This window comes from Dromiciops gliroides, chromosome 3 (assembly GCF_019393635.1).
Source record: "Dromiciops gliroides isolate mDroGli1 chromosome 3, mDroGli1.pri, whole genome shotgun sequence".
NCBI classification, from domain to species: Eukaryota; Metazoa; Chordata; class Mammalia; order Microbiotheria; family Microbiotheriidae; genus Dromiciops; species Dromiciops gliroides.
Genome location: NC_057863.1, coordinates 569850239 through 569869869, shown reverse-complemented (window position 1 = coordinate 569869869; position 19631 = coordinate 569850239). Strand labels below are relative to the sequence as shown.

At 37.5% G+C, this 19631-nt stretch overlaps 1 protein-coding gene across 2 annotated transcripts in view; it reads left to right on the top strand.

Annotated features, from left to right (window-relative positions):
• Window positions 1-19631, top strand: part of CAB39L (calcium binding protein 39 like) — a 140871-nt gene that overhangs the window by 219 nt on the left and 121021 nt on the right. The gene's annotated exons all lie outside the window — the stretch shown is intronic.

Below are 19631 nucleotides of genomic sequence, written 5' to 3'. Positions count from 1 at the left end.
GTCTTCTCTAAGACCACCCTCTCCTTCCTGTTGGAAGGGGGAACGACTTCGTTCCCCGAGTTTCTCATCACAGGAGGGAGAAGAGAGAAGGCGAGGGGGTTGTGGCAGTAATGGAGAGCCCCCCCCCCCCAGTCTTTGCTTTGTTTTTGTTCGGGGTTGGGGACCGGATCTCTGTGTCGTTGGGCGCTGGCCTTGGCCCAACTGATGGGCGTCCGTATCGGGGAGATGTTTGCACGGTCTCCGGGCTAGCCTAAATCCACTTGGCCTTCCCGTCGTCATGGTAATAGGGAGTTAAAACGAAGGAGACCTTTCCCCCCCACAATGAGACACCTTTGCTTGCATTGTCATTTTTGAGAGCGCTGACTTTGGCTTTTGAGCATGCTCTTGCTTGACATCGTCGTAAGTGGGTGCTGGTTTCTGAGCTCAAGTTGTGCCTTAATCACCTGCCTTCCTTAGGACGCAGTCTTTCATCCAGCAAATGTTCCTCACATGCCCTCCAGCCTCCAGTCCCCAAACTGCCTTTTGCTCCTTACTGGGGATGACCGGGATGTTTGGATTTACCTTGATTGCTACCCTGATGGCCTGTACATTTCAAGGCTGGGGGATGAATTAATGCAACACGGGCCTGGACTTATGGGTGATTTGTATACAGTGACAAGGCATCAGTTATGGATTAGGTTTTAAGTGTCATTTGACTTAACTTTTTTAAGATCTACAGTGTTCTATTTTTTCCCTTTACTCCCATACTTCTAAGCTCTTTTCCCCCAGCAACATTAGAAAATTATGAGGTTATTGTATTAAGGACACATGTTTAACTACGAAGTCACCAGATCTGCAAGTAGGCTATTGAAAGTCTTCATTGTGCTGGTCTTAGTTTTGGCATTCAGGTGGAGGAGGTGAAGATAACTATCTTAGTGTTTTGAGTTTAGCTTTCAATTATTCAAGACTAGCCAATGATCCAGCTGTATGATGGTTTTTGGTGACAAGGATATCAAAGGAAGAAAACAGCTGTCATAATAATGAAGAAAATTATAAATTCTATCCCGTGGGTTAAAAGGCTTCAGTTTCAAGAATTCTTTGTTCAGATTCGAATAATATGCAAGAATGCAATAATGAATTTGGGGTTTGAGGGTTGAGAAAAAATTTCGTTTATGTGCAGTGTTTTATCAGTAGTGAGTATTGTTGAGTAACAGGATACTGGAGTACAGTGTTATGGATAAAACTCAGCTGAAAATTCTTTTAATTGATGTGTCATCTGTTGAAATTGTGACTACTTGAATGTATTTGCTTATGGTGCATTAATATAAATCAAATAGGTTTCACAATCAGTGTTTTTGGATGATTGTTTTATTAGTAAAATTGATACCACTAATTTGCTGTCTATTATTTTACACACTCTGTGAATTACCCACTTCACTTCTTTCCCAGATGACACCCCCCAAGCAAACTTTGAATTTTGGTACTACTTGAACAATCTGTAAACCAGTACTTATATGAGTGCCTCATTTAAACTTCTTGAAACAACAGTGAATCAGGAGTCAGGAGACCTAAATTCTGCCCTGCCACTAGCTCACAGTACCAAATCACCTTTTGGGACTTCTTTCCTAATATGTAAAATGATTTAAATTGTTATGATCATTAAGATCCTTTAGAGTTCTATAGCACATGCTGTGGAGCTACTCTCCTAACTTCCCACTGGAATTGGTAAGAGAGAGTACATAAGGGTTGTCTTTCTCATTCTATTAAGTTTATCAGCCCCCAACAGTATACTTCTTTCTCCCTGTGATGAGCCACTGATATTGAATAGCTAGACTATTTCTAGCTAATTAAGCTAGTAGAAACAGGTATTTACTAAAGAGGTTTATTTAGTACAATTTTTACAAAACATTCCCTCCCCTCACCAAATCTGTGACATACTTTCAAACCACCAGTACATGCAGCATGTAGGGGAAGGTGGGCTCAAGCTTAGCACACATGTGGCAAAGGGGTAATTCAAAGATCCTGAAGGTTCTTTTGCTAGAGCCCTCAAGATATGCCCCTTAAGTTTGTCATAGCTGTTCTGTTAGACTCTACATGGAGCCTGAAATTTGCCTTCCCTCCTCTTATCTTTGGCTCCCATTGCATGCAACTTTTGTCAGCTGTTGCTCTCCTGGGGCTATACTAGGATTAGTTGAAAAGTCCAAAACCTCTGTCCTTCCAAAGTCCACAACAGCCTCCTTAGGTCACAAGCAGGAAGGAGACCAAGACAATTCTTTCTAAGGAGCATGACCAAATCTCTCAACCAGTCAAAATGACTTGTCACACTTTAGAAAGTATTCAGGCCTCATTCACACTTTGTGAATTATCAAGTTATTTTCTTAACTAGTTATAGATTCCAGGCATAGTATGCAGTCACTTACTTTCAGTGGGGTGAGGGAACTGTTTAGACCAACCCTATCCTTACCCAGTTATGACATCCCATGATTCTGTGCCTTAAGTCTGTTCTGTATATAGCTTTTTTTGTTGTTGTTAGTATCACCTAAAGGCAAAGGGGAGGGCAACTAAGTGGTGAAGTGGATAGACTGCCAGACCTGGAGTCAGGAAGACATCTTCCTGAATTCAAATCTAGCCCAGACATTTACTTACTGGGCAAATCACTTAACCCTGTTTGCTTCCATTTCCTCATCTGTAAAATGAGCTGGAGAAGGAAATGGCAAGCTCCTCCAGTATCTTTGAGAAAACCTCAAATGGGATTGGGGTCACAAAGAGTCAGATACAACTAAAAAATGACTGAACAACAAGAACAAAGCACTGTAACTACTATAATATATAAATAGGTTTGTATCGTTGATTTTTGTTTTTATTAGTTTAAATACAAATGTTTTAAAAATCATTCCATGAATTTTTTACTTAGAAGAACATACTTTGGTTTGGTCTTTATGGGTACCTATCACACTATCTTCCTTATATAAACTATATGATCATTAAAGGTTTAAGCTGAAAATGAATTATGAATGAATCATAGATAATATGGTCCACTTGTATTTTGACTAAATAAGATTTGATACTTAACTTGTATTATGGGGGAGAGATGGTGGTTCTTAGGTATTTCTTAATAAAGAATTACACTCTCTAGCACAGGCCAATTAGAATTAAAAAGAGTCTTTTATTTGGGTCTAAGGAAAGTCACCCATTAGGAAGTCAGACTTCACACCTGGGGACAGCTTAGAAACAATCTCCTCCTCTAAGAACAGAAGGAAGGCAAAAGATTTTATAGAGGATAGATGGGGTATCTACTTGAAAACTCTAAAGTTCACTTTTGGGATGGAGTGGGGAAAGCTTGGGTGCTTGTCATATCCTTGAGAGTCGAGGGGGATTTTTTTGAAATGATGGTCCTGACCTTTGGGGTTATCTGTGTCCTAGCTCTGGTATGGTAGTAGCCACACCTAATTGACTTGCCTGCTATGGAATTTTCTCTCTCCTTACTTCTTAGGTATGTCTTTCCAGATATGTAGTTGATTAATCTAAACTTTAATAGTCCCTTGATTCTTCGATATGTCTGTTCTGTTATCTGGTCATCTTTGGTTTTGCCTGTCACAGGAGAAACTTTTGATTTCTCCTAAGCCCTGGGTCACTTATTATATCAACTCAGCAAAGTGAATTACAACACTTTATACATTTTTTAAAATTTGTTTTATAATTATTCTTTTATTATTGCTTCTCTCTCTATCCCTTAAGGCAAAGATTCTTAGTCTCCTGCTCAGAAACTTCATGGTTTTCCACAAGTTCAGGAAAATGTTCTCATATATATGTAGTGAAGGGTTTTCTCATCAACATGGGTAATCAAGCCTAAAGGGGTTGCCTTAAAAATAGTAGTTGAAATATTAGAGAAAGGAAGGGAATAAGCATTTATTAAGTTCCTGCTACATGCCAGACACTGTGTTAAGTGCTTTACAAATATTATTTCATTTGATCTGCACAACTCCATGAGGTTGATGCTATTATTATTTCCATTTTATAGGAATAAGGAAACTGAGGCGGGGGGGGGGGGCGGGAATTGACTTGCCCAGGGTCACATAACTAGTAATTTTATGAGGCTGGATTTGAATTTAGGTCTTCCTGACAGACGAAGTGCTTTATCCACTGGGCCATCTAGCAGCATAGAGCAAAATAGAGGGAATTACATCTATTTTCATGCAGGAAAAAGTGCCACACTTTAAAAAATTGTTACCCATTTGTTCAATTATATATGTGTGTGTATTTATAAATATAAGAAAAATATTGCTAGCATTAGAATTTAATCATATTGTATGTGGGGTTTTACTGTCTTTTTTTGGGGGGGGGTGAGGCAATTGGAGTTAAGTGACTTGCCCAGGGTCACACAGCTAGTAAGTGTCAAGTGTCTGAGGTCAGATTTGAACTCAGGTTCTCCTGAATCCAGGGCTAGTGCTCTATCCTCTGCGCCACTTGGCTGCCCCTAGGTTTTGCTGTCTTAAGCAATTAGTATGATTTTATTTCATAAATCAGATTCATGTCAGTTAACCCATTTTAACTATTAATTACTCCAGAGTAGCACTAACTTTAAAATAGATGGAATAATTTTCTTTTGTCCTATATGTGTGATTTTATTGATGTAACAAACGAATTTCCCATTGAAGAAATATCTTTGCCAGTACAGATTTATAATTGTCCTCCAACTTATTTATGTTAAGTATTTTTAAATGTTTACCCCAGCATTTACAAAGTCTGAGGACCAGCTACACTCTTATTAGAATGTAAGCTCCTTGAGGGTAGATACTAAGTTTTCGTTTTCCCAGCACTTAGCAAGGTGCTAAGTACTGGGAATACAGTAAGTACTTAATAAATGCCTTTTCTCCCTTTTCTACTGTTCTGGGGATGCAAAAACAAAACAAAACAAAATTTCTCTGTTCTTAAGAAGTGTTCATCCTATTGGCTAATATGACAAAAAAGGAAAATAATAAATGTTGGAGAAGCTGTGGAAAAATTGGAACACTGATGCATTATTGGTGGAGTTGTGAACTGATCCAACCATTCTGGAGAGCAATTTGGAACTATGCCCAAAGGGCTATGGGACTGTGCATACGATTTGACCCAGTAAAACCACTACTAGGTCTGTATGTATCCCAAAGAGATCATGAAAAAGGGAAAAGGACCCAAATGTACAAAAATATTTATAGCAGCTCTCTTCGTGGAGTCAAAGAACTGGAAATCAAGGGAATGCCCATCAATTGGGGAATGGCTGAACATGTTGTGGTATACCAATGTAATGGAATACTATTGTGCTATGAGAAATGACGAGCAGGCAGGTTTTAGAAAAACTCGGAAAGACTTAGATGAACTCACATGATGCTGAGTGAAGTGAACAGAACCAGGGGAACATTGTACGCAATAACAGCAACATTGTGATGGACTTTTTTTCTCAGCAATACAATGATCCAAGACAACTCCAAAGGACTCATAATGGAACATGCTCTCCACATCCAGAAAAAAGAACTGTGTATTCTGAATGCAGATTGAACCATACTGTTTCTACTATTGTTTGGGGGGGGGGTTGTTATGTTTTTTTGAGATTTTCCCCTTTTGTTCTGATTCTTCTTTCACAACATGACTAATGCAGAAATATGTTTAATGTGATTGTACATATATAACCTATATCAGATTGCTTTCTGTCAATAGGGAAGGGTGAGGAAAGGGAGGGAGGGAGAAAAAATTTGGAATAAAAAATCTTATGAAAACAAATCTTAAAAACTATCTTTACATGTAACTGGAAAATAATAAAATACTTTTATGTTTAAAAGAAAAAAAAGAAGCTTCCATCCTATAATCTTAGAATTGCCTGGAGTCACTGAGAGGCTAAGGTACTTTCCCAGGGACACACAGCCAACGTTGGTCAGAAAGTGGCCCTTGAAAACAGGAATTCCTGACTTGGAGGTCCTTTCTCTATCCACTACACCTAGTTGTCTGAGTTACTCTGCTTTCTTTATTTTATATGACTTTTCAAAGTCTTATCAGATACAAAGATGAATCTGAAACAATATGGCAACAGCAAAATAATGCTGGTCTAAATGGAGTTTATAGTCATCTAACCTATCATAATATGTTGTGTACAGTATTTGTATGTATGTATAAATATGGTATCTATGCTTCAGTCTTTTTTCTTCATCAGACTTGTGTTTGAAGCTCCCAATGAGGCATGTATTAATAAGCAATAGATCTCCTACAAAAACCAAACAACTTTCTTCATTGCCAGGCAGGTTTGGCAAGAAGGCTGCTCATAGTAGCCCATTACAGGTCAGCCTTATTTAGATAGCAATTGTTAATAGATATACAGATTATGCTGTGACTAGCTTTATGTTATAGATTACTCAGTATGTATCCTTGGAATAATACATTTAACTTACCATGTTGTTTTTTGCTTGAACAACCTTTTTTTTCCTGGATCTATCACCCCTTATTTTCCTTTCCTAATATTTTTTTAAAGTCTTCCTTTCTTTAATATTTATCTTTGTTCTTGGGTTCTGCTGACTACAAAAGCAAAATTCCAGTCTATATAGTCATACCATTCATTTAAAAAAGCAAAAAACCCCTCTAATTCAATAACTCCTAGCTATCAAGTCTTATGGAAGCAGTTACTATTTAGAGCTGACATTTATAATGGGAAAGGAAGTGAGAAAGGACTAAGCATTTATTAAATACCTGTTGTGTTCCCTGGCACTGTGATTATGTACTTTGCAAATAATCACATTTGAGAGGATATCCATAAATATGTATTTGTACATAGCTAGAAAGTGCTATATCTATAAACTATATGATTTCAAAACACTTTATGTTTTTGGTTTTGTGTTTTTTTTGGTTTTGTTTTGGTGAGGCAATTGGAGTTAAGTGACTTGCCCAGGGTCACACAGCTAGTAAATGTTAAGTGTCTGAGGTTGGCTTTGAACTCAGGTCTTCCTGAATCCAGGGCCAGTGCTCTATCTACTGTGCCACCTAGCTGCCCCTCAAAACACTTTAAATACACATCTCGTTGGGGTTTTCACCCCCATGAGGTCTATAAATATTATCTCATTTTACTGATGCGGAGACAGCTTCAGAGAAAGTGAGTTGGCCACATAGCTAGTAAGTGACAGACAGGATTTGAATCTAGGTCCCTCCTGGCTCCACATCATTTTCACTATTCAATCTTAGGAAAGCTGTTGCTCTAAGAAGACTGTCCTACAACTATTGCAGAAACAGGGACATTCCTTCCACAAAGGAGATTTTAAAAGGTTTCCTAACAGTAATGATGATCATGATGATAGCTGACATTTATATAACATGTGCCAGGAACTGTGCTAAGCACTTATGAATATTATGTGATCCTCATAACAACCCTGGAAGGTAGGGGCTATTATCCCTATTTTACATATGGAGGAAACTGAGGCTAACAGACATTAAATAACTTGCCTAGGAAATGTCTAAGACCAGATTTAAACTCAAGTTTTCCTGACTCCAGGTCCAATGCTCTCTCCACCACACCACTTAGCTGCACCTATATATTTTGTCTTTGGACTATTTATAATTTTTTAAACAACATTTTTTTCTGTGGGAACAAATTCTGAAATTATTCAAATCAGCATTCCACAAATTTGTTTTGGACTCCGGAGCTAGACCCAAAATTTAGGAATAAAATAAATTTTTCTTCTTAAAAGTTAAAAAATTAAAAAAAAAAAAAGGAAATAAAGACTCCTTGTCACCATAGACCATTGATTCTCAAACCAAGGTTGAGATTCCAATTAAAGGTCTACAGAAAGGTCTCAATGGATCTACTATAAAGATTCCAAGAAGAAGCTGAGCACATCTGCTGGGGTGTTTTCTAGTTTCCAGACCATAGAAGACCATTCCCCTTCTTATCCAGTTCAAATCTTTTCCCCTAGGGGATTACAGACTGGAAAGCCCAAGCTGAAGAGATGGAGCAGTTTTCTTAGGCGAGAAGAGCTTCTCTACCATGTACATTGCTCCTGACAGTGAATGGTGTTTTCTTGTGAATTTTGCCTTGCCAAATTTTTAAAATAGTAAAATCTGAGAATATATGAACAACGATTACAATGCATACTTTTTTTTGTTTTGTTTTGGTTTGGTTTTGCGGGTCAATGAGGGTTAAGTGACTTGCCCAAGGTCACACAGCTAGTAAGTGTCAAGTGTCTGAGGTAGGATTCGAACTCAGGTCCTCCTGAATCCAGGGCCAGTGCTTTATCCACTGCACCACCTAGCTGCCCCCACAATATATACTTTTTGCGTAGAACTGTGGCACCAAAAATACTAAGCAATAAAATGAAATCTCTTGATGTTTAGAATTCACCTAGTTCTGACAATTTAGTGAGAAATGATTTTATTTATACACAACCTTTTGGTCATTTATTTCATGAAGTGAGGAATACCACTCAAGTTAAACTGTAGACATAAATGATGCCGCAACAAAAACAATTAACTAACTTTTTTAAAAGTATGCTTTTGGGGGGCAGCTAGGTGGTGCAGTGGATAGAGCACTGGCCCTGGAGTCAGGAGTACCTGAGTTCAAATCCGGCCTCAGACACTTGACACTTACTAGCTGTGTGACCCTGGGCAAGTCACTTAACCCCAATTGCCTCACAAAAAAAAAAAAGATGCTTTTGGGGCAGCTAGGTGGCTCAGTGGATAAAGCACTGGCCCTGGATTCAGGAGGACCTGAGTTCAAATCCGACCTCAGATACTTGACACTAGCTGTGTGACCCTGGGCAAGCCACTTAACCCCCATTGCCCTGCAAAAAAAAAAGTATGCTTTTACTAGTTGTGTGACCCTGGGCAAGTCACTTAACCCCCATTGCCTCACAAAAACAAAAACAAAATATGCTTTTAGAAAATGTTTATTATGGTAAAAACTTGGTTTGCTGGATTACTCTGGTATTGAGTTAGTGGTTAATTGGTGGTTAAACATTGTTTCTGTGCTTGTAAAATAAAAATGGTCCTTAGAAGCACTATTCCTCAGTCAGTAAGAATTAAGTGCTTATTAAGGTTAGGTAGATGGTGCAGTGGATGGAGCATTGGACCTGGAGTCAGGAAGATCTGAGTTCATATCTGATCCTAGAAACTTACTGGCTGTGTGACTCCTAGGCAAGTCACAACCCCTTTCTATCTCAGTTCCTTATCTGTAAAATGGGTACACACGGGAACATGAAATAGCAAAACACTCCGGTATTGTTGCCAAGAAAACCCCATGAATAAGTCCGTGGGTTCACGAAGAGTTGGATACAACTGAACAAATGCCTTGTAGATCAGTAGGTGGAGACCTGGTATAGAGGCTTTCTAAATCTTGGAGACAAGGTCATTGTCTCTCCTACTCAGCCAAATTCCTTTTCATAATCTGATTTCAGAGGTTGAAGTCCAAAATGAAATGAAACATACACATACATATTAAAGGAAATTTGGTGGGAAAGTCGCACCAGGAGCTACGGGGATCAAGAGAGTTCTCATGCAGATGACACTTGAACTGAACTTTGAAGTAAGCTAGGGATTCTGAAAGGTGCAACTGAGAAGGCAGGCATTTCAGGCATGGGAGCAAGAGGTAAAATATCATGTATAAGGAACAGCAACCACTGAAGGAATTTGTTTTATTTGACTACACATTTTTGTAATGGGTTTTGCTTTCTCAATACAGGGACAAGATGGTGGGAGGGAGAAAATTTGGAACTGAAAAGAAATTTTTTTTAAAAGCAAGTAGGTCAGTTTGGCTGCCTTAGGAGGTGGTGGGTGACCACCATGGGCTACTTTTTTCTGTCAGTCTTAAAAGTATTTTATTTTTTTTCCAGTTACTTGTAAAAATAGTTTTCAACATTTGTTTTTACAAGATTTTGAGTTCCAAATTTTTTACTTTCCCTCTCCCCTCCCCAAGACAGAAAGCAATCTAATATAGGTTATATATGTACAATCACATTAAACATATTTCTGCATTAGTCATGTGAAAGAATCAGAAAAAAGGGAAAAACCTCAAAAAAGGGGAAAAAAAGTAGAAACATTATGGTTCAATCTGTATTCAGATTCCACAGTTCTTTTTTCTGGATGTAGAGAGCATTTTCCATCATGAATCCTTTCTTGGATCATTGTATTGCTGAGAAGAGCTAAGTCTATTACAGTTGATACTCACACAATATTAATGTTACTATGTATAATGCCTGATTCTGATGGACTACTTTTGAGTAGGGCTTCCCTTTGGGTAAGGGTTGTACTAGGTGGCCAATAAGGTTGCTTCCAACTTCAAAATGCTATTATTTGGGGGGCAGCTAGGTGGCGCAGTGGATAGAGCACGGGCCCTGGAGTCAGGAGTACCTGAGTTCAAATCCGGCCTCAGACACTTAACATGTACTAGCTGTGTGACCCTGGGCAAGTCACTTAACCCCAATTGCCTCACTAAAATAAATAAACAAACAAACAAACAAATACATAAATGAAATGCTATTATTTGGGAGGCGGCTAGGTGGCGCAGTGGATAAAGCAGACCCTGGATTCAGGAGAACCAGAGTTCAAATCTGGCCTCAGACACTTGACACTTAAACTGTGTGACCCTGGGCAAGTCACTTAACCCTCATTGCCCCGCAAAATAAATAAATTAATTAATTAAATTAAAATAAAATGCTATTATTCTACGATGTGAACTGAGGTTTAGAAGAGAAATTAGGGTTGGATTCATAGATATGAAAGTTATCTGCATAGATACAGCATTTGAATCCAAGGGAGCTGAATAAATTGAGAAGGGAGAATGTATTGGAGGAGAGGAAGGTGCCTTGGGGCACAGCCTTAGTGGGTGAGATTGTTTGTGATGAACCAAGCAAGATTATGAAGAAGCAGCCAAACAGATAGATTATATATAAGGTAGGAACATTTCCTTAATGGCATAGATAGTGTGAATCATAATATGAAATACAGAACCAAACATATCTTTTCCAGAGCAGTAAGTTGGATGGTTTTCTTTTCTTAGCTGAAAGTAGATGAAAGATAGCATTTTTAAAAACAAAACCAACAAATAGAATTTTTAGTATTTATGTAAATGTTGGCAATGGGTAAGTTCTTTGTTTCTGTTCCCCTTCCTTCCCTCTCATCTCCCCTCCCCCCCCCCCGCCAAAAAAAAAAGAAAGAAAAGAATAGGAAATTAAATCTATGGTATAATTTTTTTTTTTTGCGGGGCAATGGGGGTTAAGTGACTTGCCCAGGGTCACACAGCTAGTAAGTGTCAATTGTCTGAGTCCAGATTTGAACTCAGGTACTCCTGAATCCAGGGCCAGTGCTTTATCCACTGCGCCACCTAGCTGCCCCCCTATGGTATAATTATAATTGAAAAAACATTTGCACTGGAGACACAAAGCTGGTGGGCATACAGGACATACCCATAAAGAAGGTACATAGTCTGTGTAACAAATATTGTATGAATTCAGAGGTATATTATTTAGTGATTTCCTGAGATCCGTTGAGACAAGTTTTCAGTAAGGGACAAAGAAATAGGTGTGCTATAATTAGTTTTGGAGTTATATTAAAAATTAGAGGAAAGGCTATTTTACACCAGATGGTACTCTAAAATGACATTATATTATCTTAAATAATTTAACATGTTAAGTCTCTCAAAATAGCTTCTGAAGTTTTTCTTTTTGTCGTAAGTAATTTTTATTAGTGCTTTAGGTGACAGCAACGGTATGATTCTCAAATTTGCAGATGACACAAAGCCAAGGAGAGATAGCTAGAACTAGAACTCTGAATGAAACTAAGATGAAGTTTAATACTTCAGTGGCTTTATGATATGGCATCATTGTGGGTACTTCCTCCGATGGTACACATTGCAAGCTATGCATATCTTTTGACTCTCTGTGAGTCTTGTCCATGTCCCCCATAAATCTTCTCTAGCAGGTTTATCCAACATTCTGGGTACTTTCATCTGGATCTCTTAATGTTATATAGTGTAGCCACCTGACTGGACAGCACAGGGACCACACATGTATCACATTTCTTACATGACCATCTTATCTCTTTTTCCAATCATACACTTCTTAGATTTTTTAAATGTCACTTTTGGGATATAGTTTCCCTTTGGGACCTACAGTTTTGATTGCGTGGTAACCGGTATTCTCTGATTCTTAGCCATATTGCATCCCTAAAAAAATATTATTGATAAAAAGATGGAACTTTGTTTCAGAGAGAAGCTTGGAATCATTGAAAGTACTGCAGAGTTTTCCAAATGCTATCCAGAATTGGGGGGAAAATAAAATTTTTTTTAAAACTTTAAAAAAATTATCTTCTCTTTCTATGAATTGAAAATGGATTCATTAGTCTTTTAATTTTGAATAAGTTCCAACACAATCCAGAAGTTTTCCTCACTACTTTCTGACCTAGCTCATTTTCATTTGTAGTATCTGTTCAAGATAGACTGTGTTATTCATTTATATCATATGATATAGTATATCATAGTATACAAAATGAGTAACCTTTATCTATTTTGTTCTTCCTGGATAGGATGTTAGGCACAACTATTTTGGTGGTTGTGAGTTTCATTTAAGAAATTTTGTAGTCTTTTGGAACTTGACGCATTCAACACAATGCAACCCACAAACACAGGTATCTGGAGATCTTTACCATCTATATTTGTTTGTTTGCAGGACAATGAAGGTTAAGTGACTTGCCCAGGGTCACACAGCTAGTAAGTGTCAAGTGTCTGAGGTCACATTTGAACTCAGGTCCTCCTGAATCCAGGGCTGGTGCTTTATCCACTCCGCCACCTAGCTGCCATCTATATTTTTAAAGCCTTGTTTATTTTTTGCTGGACTTCCACCATGGCTGTGGCAAACACTTTTGGCACTGATAGGTCTCCCTGTTTTATTTGTTGCTTGATATTAGCAATTAGGATCTTTTATATATATATATACTTCAGAGAGTCAAATTTTTTGTTTGTTTTAATAAGTAACAAATATACACATTGGGATTTTGCGTTTTCTACAACTTTCTGAATTATGTGATTATACATATATGGTCTGCTCTAGAATATTTATGATAAATTATCTGATGCTTTCTCAGATTTCCATCATGAGAGTCATCAATATTTGTGCAGTTAATTCTCATAAAATTCTTGAGAGATGATAAAGTTCAGGAGCTCTGCTCTAGAGTAGACCAAGGAGGCATTAAAAGGGTAAGAATGGTCTTGTAATTTACATCTTGGATCGTCACTTAGCTGATTATAATTTTTTTTTTAATTTTGTGTTGTGTTTGGGCTATGATATATGAGGAATGTTTTTGCAAAACAACTTTGGGACAAGAATTTGTGGAGTATGCTGGAATAGAATCCTTAATGCAGAAGTAACAATGTACAGAATAAGATATGAACTCATTTAATGATTAACATCATAATGAAAAATTTTAAAGCATGAAGGATTTATTTTAATTTGTGGGAGGACAAGAATTTCTTTTGAGAGAGAAATAATTACAAAGTTTATTTTTTGAAATAATATTCTTGCCAACATTCTTGATATTTCCTTTATAGTGGGGGTTGACCAAAAATGAATCAAAACTATTCATAAATTCATCTATTCAGAAATTCTGTTGTGGTACACATCTTCTCAGAAGAATGATATTTTCCAAAGAATGGCTTTTTCTGATGGGGAAAAATATCCAAATTATAGAAGCATAAATACATGATTTGGAAGCTACAACTCTTTCAAATATAAAACTATATTAAATCAGTACTCTAATGGACTATATAATTAAGATTTATCTAATAAATGCAAATAAAATATATGTTGCTGATTTGGGACAAAATATAAATTGGGAGCAGAAATCCAACTAATTGTAATGAAGTTAAAGGCAAAAAAAGTTGAATGTTCTGCTCTTAACCAGTTTAATTGGGTCAGAGAGAAATATAATGCTGCTAATAATATAGATCATAGGGCTTAATCATAGGGTATTAAATTTAGAGTGAGAAGGAACCTTAGGACAATCCAATTCTCTTTTTATTTATTATTTTTGGTTTTTAGTGTAACTTATTACATTTTACTTTTTTCAATTAACAAATATTTATTTTTCTTCTTCTCTCCTTTCCCTCATTGAAAAAAAAAAAGGAAAAAAGAAAAACAGAACCCTCATAAGAAATATGTATAGTCAAACAAAACAAATTCCCTTATGGGCTGTCTCATTCTGCATCTTTCTGTCAGGCAGGTGGGTAGTGTTTGTCATTGGTCCTCTGGAATCATAGTTGATCATTGTATTGATCAGAGTTCTTAAGCCTTTTTTAAGAAAAAATTTTTTGATAAATATTTATTTTCTCTCTCTCCCACTCTCTTCCCTCCCCTCAATAAAAGAAAAACAGACTGAATCATTTTTGTTTTTTCTTTCTCATGATTTTTTCCTTTTGTTCTGATTCTTTTTTCACAACATGACTAATGTGGAAATATGTTAAACATGATTGTACATATATAACCCATATCAGATTTCTTCTTGTCTTGGGGAGGGAGGAGGGAAGAGAGGAAGGGAGAAAAAAATTTGTAACTCAAAATCTTACAGAAATGAATGTTGAAAACTATCTTTACATGTAATTGAAAAAAATACTATTAAGACAAAAAAAAAAAAGAATTGCTCTTCCAACCATAGATCTAAAAGATACCTTTTTTTTTTTTTTAAGTGAGGCAATGGGGGTTAAGTGACTTGCCCAGGGTCACACAGCTAGTAAGTGTTAAGTGTCTGAGGCCGGATTTGAACTCAGGTACTCCTGACTCCAGGGCCAGTGCTCTATCCACTGCGCCATCTAGCTGCCTCCTAAAAGATACCTTTTTAATGATTTGATCTTTATACATAATATTTAGCTTCTATATCCTTTTGGAGCATCGTGTTACATAGAATAAAGTATAGATTTAAACCAAAAAACAAACAAACAAATGTAAAACTCCAGACTGGATCTTGATTGGGAAATCCAAGAAAAAACATCATTGTGTCATATTTCCAGCCCAGATCAGCATAGAGAGACAAAAAAGAGGTGACTGTATGGATTATTAGACCAGTCTCTTTTGAAGAATTATGGATCTCATTAGGGAGGCTCTGCAATGCCCTGGGCTTTATTGCAGTCTATACAATATAATTTAAATATGTACACCTAGAGGACCTTGTTATCTTTTTTTTTTTTTCCTTTTTAAGAATCTCATTATTTTAAAGAAATCCCTTTTTTCCTTTTAACTCCTCAGAAAACATCCTCCAGGGAAATTCTATACTATAATTTTTTGGGAGGGGAATCTATCTCTTAATGTGAACAGTTATCTCTGGAATTGTATTAATAAAGGGGTCCCATATGTTCTTCCTTTTAAAAATTATTTTTATTTATTTCATTAAATATTCATCCATTACATGTAAAACATTTTTGACAATTTTTTTTTTGGTGAGGCAATTGGGGTTAAGTGACTTGCCCAGGGTCACATAGCTAGTAATTCTTTTTTTTTTTTTTAGTGAGGCAATTGGGGTTAAGTGACTTGCCCAGGGTCACACAGCTAGTAAATGTTACGTGTCTGAGGCCAGATTTGAACTCAGGTACTCCTGACTCCAGAGCCAGTGCTCTATCCACTGCGCCATCTAGCTGCCCCACAGCCAGTAATTCTTAATTGTCTGAGGTTGGATTTGAACTCAGGTCCTCCTGAATCCAGGGCTGGTGCTCTATTCACTGCACCACCTAGCTGCCCCTGACAATTATTTTTAAAAATTTTTCATTCCAAATTCTCTTTCTCTTACCACTCCATTCCTTTAAGAAAGCAAGCAGTTTGATATTGGTTATACATGTAAAGTCATGCAAAATACATTTCCATATCAGCCATGTTGTAAAAGAAAACACAAAATAAAACAATAAAAATAAGGAGAGTTTACATTCAGAGTTCATTAGTTCTCTCTGGAGGGTGATAGCATTTTTCATCAAGGGTCCTTTGGAATTATCTTTGGTCATTGTTTTAATCAGAGTAGCTAGGTCTTTTATAATTGATTATTTTTAAAATATTGCTTTTACTCTGTACAGTGTTCTCCTGGTTCTGCTCACTTCACTTTGCATCAGTTCATGGTCTTCCAAGGTTTGTTATTTACATATTGTTTGTTAGCATAGGGTATGTTAGCATAGGAAAACCCTGTTCCTAGAAGAAACAAAGGGGGAAAACTGTCAAGATAATGGAATGTGATAGATAAGATTTGGCAGATACTCAGGAGCCCACCTGATTGGATTACTGGCTGATTTCACTGGATTACTAGTTGACTAGATTCTAAGCACATCTGGCTGGTACTTGAGAGTACTTAAGAAAGCATGGTTCTCAGAACCTAACAAACTTTGAACTTCCGGTCCAGTCAACCAACCAGCTTGAAGAACCTCCCATTTCTGGGAGGGGATAGGAAGGAGGAAGGAGAGCCTGCACAGGGAGCTCTGTCTCTTTTGGTTTCTGACTTCATGGTGGTGGCAGAGGACTACACAGAGGAGTTGAGGAAAGATAGGATTGCCAGGTTGTAGGAATTCTTTTCTCAATCTTTCTTTCTTTTACTCTCTTTCAATAAACCTTTAAAAAACTTAAACTTGTTTATCAGTGATTTTAGTCAGTTTCCCCCCAAAACTGGGGGTGGGGGGACAGATTAGAACCTACATTTAGAAATTTAAATTACACATAGGTGACACAATGGATAGAACACTAGCTCAGAAGTTGAAAGTACCTGAATTCTAATCTCACCCCACATAATAGCTGTGTGACCCTGGACAAATCATTTAACCCCAGTTGGGCCATCTCCAGTCGTGCCGCTATATATCTTGCCACTGAACCCAGATGGCTGTGGAGGTGAGAGTGAGACTAGTGACTTTGTACAGCCCTACCTCACTTAAATCCAGTTCACTGTAAGTCATGACATCACCCCAGTGTCATGGTCCTCTTCAAGAAAGAAGATAAACAACAAAACAAAACAAAATAAAAAACAAACAATCCTTCGATTTGACGGTTGCATTTTTCTATGCTCCCCTAATTTACTTATGATATCAACTTCTATTTCTAAATCATTTATCCATTTTGACCTTATCTTAGTACATGGTGTGAGATGTTGGTTTATGCCTAGTTTCTGCCAAATTGCTTTCCACTCTTCTTCTTTTTTGGTGAGGCAATTGGGGTTAAGTGACTTGCCTAGGGTCACACAGCTAGTAATTGTTAAGTGTCTGAGGCCAGATTTGAACTCAGGTCCTCCTGAAAATCCAGGGCCAGTGTTCCATCCACTGCACCACCTAGCTGCCCCGCTTTCCACTCTTAATGATTTTTGTCAGATGTTAAGTTCTCACCTCCAAAGCTTGAATCTTTGGGTTTATCAAATGCTAGATTATCATGATCATTTATTGCGCTGAATTGTGAACTTAATTTATATCTACCGTTCTGTTTCTTAGCCAGTGCTAGATTGTTTTGATGATTACCACTTTATAGTACAGTTTGATATTTGGAACTGCTAGGCCACCTTCCTTTAAAATTTTTTTTTTATCATGATTCCTTTGATATTCTTGACCTATTTTTCTTCCAGATGCATTTTGTTACTATTTTCTCTAGCTCTATAAAATAATTCTTTGGTAGTTTGATTGGCATGACACTGAATAAATAAATTAACCTGTGTAGAACTTTCATTTTTACTATATTCATTCATCATACTCATGAGAAATTAATATTTCTTCAATTTTAAAAATATCTCTTTGTTTATATGAAAATTTTTTTGTAATTCTGTTCATATAATTCCTGGGTTTGTCTTGGCAGGTTGACTCCTAAGTATTTTATATTGTCTGTCATTATTTTAAGTGGAATTTCCTTTTCTATCTCTTGCTTCTAGGTTTTGTTGATAGTATATAGAAAAGCTGGTAATTTATGTGGGTTTATTTATATTCTGGGGCAGCCAAATGATGATACAGTGGTTAGAGTTCTGGGCCTGCTATATGCCTCTAAGCATGGGCCAGGAGCCCTATCAAACTGGCTGTGGAGCTCCAAGTGGGTAACAAGTGAGCAGTATCCTTGCCTTTTTTTTTAACTTTAGCTAGGAATATGGTTTGCAAAGGGCTCTGTGTGTGTCTATTTAAAGTTTGTTTCTTGTAAACAACATATTCTTAGATTCTGGTTTCTAATCCATTCTGCTATCCAGTTTTTTCGGTGAGTTCATCCCATTCACATTCACAGTTATGATTACTAACTATACATTTCCCTCCATCCTGTTTTCTTCAGTTCATCTTTCTCTCTTTTTATTCTCTCCCTCCTCTCAAATCTGTTTTGCTTCTGATCACTGCCTTCTTTTATCTTCTCTTCCTTTTATTACCCTCCCCTTCTCTTCTCCCTTTCCCCTCCTGCTTCCCTGTTGAACAAGATAGATGTGTGTTACCAGTTGAGTGTGTGTGTGTGTGTGCGCATGCGCACACACATATATACATTTATATGTGTGTATAGATATAGATATAATTTCCTCTCTTTGAACCAATTTAGATATGATTGAGCTTCAAGTGTTGCTCATCCCCACCCCACCATTTCCCCCTCCATTGTAAGAGCTCTTCCTTTCATATCTTTTTTAAATTATTATTTTTTTTTTTAGTGAGGCAATTGGGGTTAAGTGACTTGCCCAGGATCACACAGCTAGTAAGTGTTAAGTGTCTGAGGCCGGATTTGAACTCAGGTACTCCTGACTCCAGAGCTGGTGCTATATCCACTGCGCCACCTAGTTGCCCCTTCATGTCTTTTTTATGTGAGATAAGTTTCTCCATTCTTCCTCTCCCTTTTGAACTGCTATTTTCAGGGCTAATTCTGGGGGGGTTGTAAGTTTTAGGTCTGTCCAAGGTGGTGTGGTTTGGGGAGAGGTGTGGTCAATTCCTAGTCTGCATTTTGGTCCTTACCCAGGAAGGGACCCAGATCCTTTGGGATTGCAATTCAAACTGCTCCTCAGGGTCCCTGCCCTTGGAACTATGACCTAGAAGTGGGAATAGGCAATGGAGTTGCCAAACAGTGTCTGGTCCCATGTCCAGTGTTAGCACAAGGGTACCCTGTAATCTCTTTCTGAGCAGTTGCCAAGTCCTTTACCATCCCTGGCTTGAGACCTCCCAAAGTTGTTGCTGCTTCTGTCTCCACCACCCAGTACCACCAATGGTGTTTTATCCATGTGGGCTCCAGGTCAGCCTCCTCCCACACATTACAGATCTCTCTTTCCAATCTTTTATGTTGTCTTGGGCTGGAAGACTGCCTCACTCTGATCTTTTGTTGGCTCTGCCATTCCAGAATTCGTTTTGAGGTGTTATTTTAAAGTTGTTTGGAGGGGAATGTTGGGAGAGCTCAGCTGAGTACTTTATTCCACATCTTGGTTCTACCCCTAGAAGTGGTCTTATATGCTCTTCACATTTGAAGACCCTTCAAAGTTCCATTCTTCAATGTCAAATGCTTTTTGTAATCTGCAAACACTAAACACAGTAGGATCTTGCTTTCTTTGCAATATTATGCTTGCAAAGATGTGGTCTGTTATGGGATATAGTTTGTGAAAGCCTATGGGTTTCCTTCTTATGTTTTCACTAAAGATAGACACCCTTAAAGCATATATAAATCATTTTCAAAGACTTTCAAATGATCAGA